Source organism: Phyllopteryx taeniolatus, unplaced genomic scaffold (assembly GCF_024500385.1).
Source record: "Phyllopteryx taeniolatus isolate TA_2022b unplaced genomic scaffold, UOR_Ptae_1.2 contig_34, whole genome shotgun sequence".
Taxonomy (NCBI): Eukaryota; Metazoa; Chordata; class Actinopteri; order Syngnathiformes; family Syngnathidae; genus Phyllopteryx; species Phyllopteryx taeniolatus.
This window is the reverse complement of record NW_026903272.1, coordinates 227,002-233,754: the sequence shown is the minus strand read 5'-3', so window position 1 is coordinate 233,754 and position 6,753 is coordinate 227,002.

Sequence of the window (6,753 nt, the reverse complement as noted above, 5' to 3'; positions counted from 1 at the left end):
CAATACTGAGGCCACCAAACCGGACCCCCTCTACGCCTCGGCTACACCTAGAAATTCTGTCCATAAAAGTTATGAACAGAATCGGTGACAAAGGGCAGCCTTGGCGGAGTCCAACCCTCACCGGAAACGAGTCCGACTTACTGCCGGATATGCGGACCAAACTCTCTGACTCCGGTCGTACAGGGACCGAACAGCCCGTATCAGGGGTTTCGGTACCCCATACTCCCGAAGTACCCCCCACAGGACCACCCGAGGGACACGGTCGAACGCCTTCCCCAAGTCCACAAAACAAATGTAGACTCGTTGGGCGAACTCCCATGCACTCTCGAGGACCTTGCCAAGGGTGTAGAGCTGGTCCACTGTTCCACGGCCAGGACGAAAACCACACTGCTCCTCCTGAATCTGGGATTCAACTTCCCGATGGACCCTCCTCTCCAGGACCCCTGAATAGACCTTACCAGGGAGGCTGAGGAGTGTGATCCCCCTGTAGTTGGAACACACCCTTCGGTCCCCCTTCTTAAAAAGGGGGACCACCACCCCAGTCTGCCAATCCAGAGGCACTGTCCCCGATGTCCACGCGATGCTGCAGAGGTGTGTTAACCGGGACAGCCCTACAACATCCAGAGCCTTGAGGAACTCCGGGCGAATCTCATCCACCCCTGGGGCCACGCCACCGAGGAGCTTTTTAACCACCTCGGTGACCTCAACCCCAGAGATAGGAGAGCCCGCCTCAGAGAACCCAGACTCTGCTCCCTCATGGGAAGGCGTGTCAGTGGAATTGAGGTCTTCGAAGTATTCTCCCCACCGGTTCACAACGTCCCGAGTTAAGGTCAGCAGCGCCCCATCCCCACTATACACAGTGTTGATGGTGCACTGCTTTTTCCTCCTGAGACGTCGGACCAGAATTTCCTCGAAGCCGTCCGGAGGGCTTTCTCCATGGCCTCACCGAACTCCTCCCATGCCCGAGTTTTTGCTTCAGCGACCACCAAAGCTGCATTCCGCTTGGCCAGCCGGTACCCATCAGCTGCCTCAGGAGTCCCACAGGCCAAAAAGGCCCGATAGGACTCCTTCTTCAGCTTGACGGCATCCCTCACCATTGGGTTCGGGGATTGCCGCCACGACAGGCACCGACCACCTTACCCCCACAGCTCCGGTCGGCCGCCTCAGCAATGGAGGCGCGGAGCATGGTCCACTCGGACTCGATGTCCCCCGCCTCCCCTCTGTAGCCGGGGATCGGATCGCCAAGGTCCCCGCCTTCGGCCACCGCCCAGCTCGCACTGCACCCGACCCCTATGGCCCCTCCCACAGGTGGTTAGCCCATGGGAAGGGGGACCCACGTTACCCTTTCGGGCTGTGCCCGGCCGGGCCCCATGGGTAGCAGGCCCGGCCACGAGGCGCTCTCCTTCGAGCCCCAACTCCCGGTCTGGCTCCAGAGGGGGGCCCCGGTGACCCGCGTCCACGCAAGGGAAACCTGAGTCCATAATTTGTCTTCTTCGTAAGGGGTCTTTGAGCCATGCTTTGTCTGGTCCCTCACCTAGGACCTGTTTGCCATGGGTGACCCTGCCAGGAGCATAAAGCCCCAGACAACTTAGCTCCTAGGATCATTGGGACACACAAACCCCTCCACCACGATAAGGTGACGGCTCAAGGAGGGGTCTGTGGAATGTACTTAATAAATTTTGGCTGTATCCTACACATAAATGTGAACATATACAGTAGACTTGTACTTCAAGTACTTGTACAAGCAAGTACAAGGACATACAGTGGGTACGGAAAGTATTCAGACCCCCTTACATTTTTCACTTTTTCATGTAGCAGCCATTTGCTAAAATAATTTCAGTTCCTTTTTTCCTCTTTAATGTATACACAGCACGCCATATTGACAGAAAAAACAACAGAATTGTTGAAATTTTTGCAAATTTATTAAAAAAGAAAAACTGAAATATCACACAGCCTTAAGTATTCAGACCCTTTGCTCAGTATTTAGTAGAAGCACCCTTTTGAGCGAATACAGCCATGAGTCTTTTTGGGAATGATTTCACACATGGATTTGGGGATCCTCTGCCATTCCTACTTGCAGATCCTCTCCAGTTCTGTCAGGTTGGATGGCGAACGGTAGAAAGCCATTTTCAGGTCTCTCTAGAGATGCTCAATTGGGTTTGAGTCAAGGCTCTGGCTGGCCCATTCAAGAACAGTCACGGAGTTGTTCTGAACCCACTCCTTCGTTATTTTCGCTGGATGCTTAGGGTCATTGTCTTGTTGGAAGGCGAACCTTCGGCCCAATCTATCTTGGCCTCATCAGACCAGAGAATCTTATTTCTCACCATCTTGAAGTCCTTCTGGGGTTTTTTTTTTTTTTTTTTTTAGCAAACTCCATGCGGGCTTTCATGCGTCTTGCACTGAGGAGAGGCTTCCGTCGGGCCACTCTGCCATAAAGCCCCAACAGATGGAGGGCTACCGTGATGGTTGACTTTCTAGAACTTTCTCCCATCTCCCGACTGCAGCTCTGGAGCTCAGCCACAGTGATCTATGCGTTCTTCTTTACCTCTCTCACCAAGGCTCTTCTACCCCAATTGCTCAGTATGGCTGGACGGCCAGGTCGAGGAAGGGTTCTGATCGTCCCAAACGTCTTCAGGATTATGGAGGCCACTGTGCTCTTAGGAATCTTAAGTGCAGCAGAATTTTTTTTTTGTAACCTTGGCCAGATCTGTGCCTTGCCACAATTCTGTCTCTGAGCTCTTCAGGCAGTTCCTTTGACCTCGTGATTCTCATTTGCTCTGACATGCACTGTGAGCTGTAAGGTCTTATATAGACAGAGATGTGGCTTTCCTAATCAAGTCCAATCAAAATAATCAAACACAGCTGGACTCCAATGAAGGAGTAGAACCATTTGAAGGATGATCAAAAGAAATGGACAGCACCCGAGTTAACTATATGAGTGTCACAACAAATCATTATTATAATTATTATTCAGGGTGCAATGATCCATTCTTAATATCGATGTATCGATTCATATTCCTAGGATTAGATTAGATTAGATTGGATTTCCGTACGGCAGACTTGAGATGGACGAATGTGTGTTTTTTAAATTATTATTTTATTTATTATTATTTTTTTTTATCACTTTTAATGATAAATTGTTCAGCGTGACTCGATTAAGTTTGGGAACATGAGAGTATCAAACTGCAATAAACTGTTTGCCGCCCGCCGTCGACAAGTCGTGAAATATAAGTAATATGAAAAGCCACAATCACCCACAAGCAAGAAGCAAGCCGAGGCCAACCATCCATTTGTGAGACATTTCATCCAGGTTTTGTTCCTGATAGCACAATCGAGAGCTAAAAGGTTGGGAAACACATTTGAAATTCCTTCACGGACATACTGTACTTCAGCAAAATGAACACCAACACTACTAAGACAGACCAAAGTAGTCAAAGAGAGCATCGAGCAGGCAGACTGGAAAGTGTCTCACCCTGGACAGATGGCAACTTGAACATCACAAGCTACTCAGAGCTGCTTAACTATGATGTCACACATCGTGACTAGTGAGTGAGTACTAATAAATACGATTCGAACAAGCATAAATGAGGTGTGTGTGTTCAATTACAATAAGATTTTCATCATTTTTTCGAAACACATCGGAAGTAGCAGGTAAACCGAGTGTTCATCCAACCTGTCATTTGCATTTTATTCAAATAAAGTGTGAATATATGCTCATTCATGCACATATATTCCTCCGGACGGCTTCCCGTCAAATCTTGATTCCTGTCTTGAAAAGACTCCTTCCCCGACCAAAAGATTGGAAAGAAGAGAACGGAATTAGACTCAAACTAGAAGCTGAACAGCAGCAACAAATCAACGCAGAGTACTAACCACTATACAATCACAGCTTAGGTTGGTGGAACCTGGAACAGAAGTCTGTCTGTCTGTTGGCTGTCGGCAGCAAGGCTGAGGACAAAACCTGCAGGATGCTTAGCCAGCACTACAGTGAAAGAACACGTCTTTCGACAAAAGGTTTCAAATGGTGAGACACATGACGATTAAAGTAGCTATCTCCCTCTTTCATGAGGTCAGGGTCTTTAATAAGTTCAGTCTTAACTTCAGCTGGCAATGTGTCAAGCAAAACAATTCTATAAATAACATTTGCCTCCCTCAGACGGGAGGGATGTGACCCTGTCTTATCTGTCCAAATACTTCTGCAATTTTCGAAAGGAGAACTGGGATCCATGGTAGGTTTGAAGTCCGAACTTCGTCACCGTCGGCTAGGTGGGCGGGAACATGTCATGGATTGGATGACCGCAAACACTGGAGGACCAAAAGGGGCAAATCAAATTTCAGGTTTGACATTATTCAGACCAGACCGTGTCAAAATATCATCCGATAAATGAACCGAAATGCGACAGGCGCGAACCAATCTCACTCCGTCACCGCACGCCAGGCTCATGCTGTCCGTCAACTTTTTCAGCGCCTGGATCCACATTTCACCGCCAGCAGCCAGTCCGGGCAGCCGTTTCTGTAAAAACTCAAAATCTTTTAAAGACAATTCTTGGTATATTAACCCACCTTTTTGAATGCGGGCTCGTGCAGAATTGATGGGAGTTTTACTTCCCCGGTGTCCTGGTCTGTCATTTGAGCGGCTCCCTCCACCGGGAAAGCCGGATAAAGGGAAGTTACAGAGGGGGGCGCTTTTGGGGAGGTCCGTAATTGGATTTAGTGGGGCGATTTGACGCGCTTTTTCGCCGAACAGCTGCCATGGCAGTGGACACCGCACAAATCTCATGAACCTTTCTCCTCAATTTTTCATTCTTATCCATTTTCTTATTCAAATCTCCTTTCTCCATCCACCCTGCAGTGTCCAACTTTTCCTTTTTTTCCCCACTTTGCCCACACACTTCTAAATCCTGCTTGTTTCTTCCAATGCCAGCTAACAACTGACCTTCTATTTCAATCCACATATCCTCCAATGACTTCTGGTAATCACTCCGATACATATCGCATTCATTACTTCTACACTTGACGGTCCAATTCGCACCCCAGGGTTTTGGTGGCACACTCATCTTATTCTAAATCGGTTTTGGGGGTCCCAAAATCCCCAACGTCTACCAAAACATCACAATATCAAACCGCGTCCGATTTCAAGTCAGTCTACGACGGGACAAGTAGGCACCGCATTACCCTACTTTTTCCCAGGACATCTATTATCCGGGTCTGTCAAGAACCTCGTTACCCTGACATCCGTGACAGGATCACGTCGGGGTCACCATTTGAGAGAACCTGAATTTTAAAATCACCCATTACTCTTGAGGTTCCATGCCTGTTCATTTTCGGTTTGGAAGAACTACAATTATAACGACGTCTTAAAAGCCAACCACTTTATTCCTGACAGAGGAGTCTATACATTTTACAGAGCTCTGGGTCAGCAGCTACGCTTATCCTAGCCTCAGCAGAGACAGCGCAGACTGAACAAAGCTATCTGTTCCTGCCCCCGACTTATACAATGTTTAAAAGAGGAAGTATGGAATCGCTGTCGTCTGATTGGTCCACCGACATCATCATTGCTCTGCAGGATGATGGCCATTTGCCGCTGGCTCCAGACGCGGTCTCCACATTCTTGCTTCTCATGTTGACAGCAACCCCGCGCAGCCATTGTCTTCTCCGACATCTGTTCCCTGCCGGATCAACGGGCACCCCGCTGGGAGCTTTCCTGCATCCCACTCCGACACCGTTACCTGATTTACATTTTATACTTCCTACAATAAACACCCATGTTCACACCCAGACCAGTTACACAATAAAACACAACAGAGCAACAATTTTTTTTCTTGGATCCTCTACATCCCGGTCACCAGCTCTCCCAGCTCCTTCCCTCAGCTAGGCGCTACCGAACAATGCAAACTAAAACTAGCAAACATTCCAACAGCTTCTTCCCTCTTGCCATTAACCTCTTAAACAGCGAACTTACAATTCCATTGCAACATGCTGCCATTTGTCTTGAGTTTGTTGTCACATTTCTGTGGGGCCAATTGTAGATTACGCGTGCACTCACTGCAGTCGTCTCGACACGCTGCACTCTTTACATATCTGTTGTTGACCAATACTGGCCACTCGTATGCCTGATGGTGCAGCATCTGCACCATCTGCACAATCGACTGAGGAGCATCTGCACCATTTGCACAATCTACATTGTCCCAGATTATTGCACGACTAGTCACTACTTTAAACTGCATACATTTCTTGAAGTCTCGGCACCCTTTGCACAATGGTCATTGGACCGGACTATTGTTCTATAAGTCATTCAAACTGCTCTCATTGCGAGAGAACTCTGCACAATTATCACAAAAAAAAAAAAAACTCGACCTAACTCAATGAGCACCACACATCTTGCTGTATTTTTCTATATTGTATTTTTTTACATTGAGTTTCCATCGTATTCATTTCCCTCGCCGGCCCCATCGGTGGCGCGCTAAAAATGAGGTAGAAGGAAATGACGACACAGAAATGCGGCATTTGGGCGAGCAACGGGCGGAGCGCAGTTGGGAAAATAGTATTTTGCGTAACTTTAGTATACAAAAGTCATACGATATTTATTGAATTGCAAGCAAAAATAAGACATTGAGAGAAATAAAATGAAATTATTTGTTGCTTTGCGACGACGAAATACGATGTTGGTCGCTATATTATTGATTTATTATCGTCCTGTGTGAATTTGAACAGGCGAAGTTAAAAAGCTGGATTCCACCAAGTAAATATGTT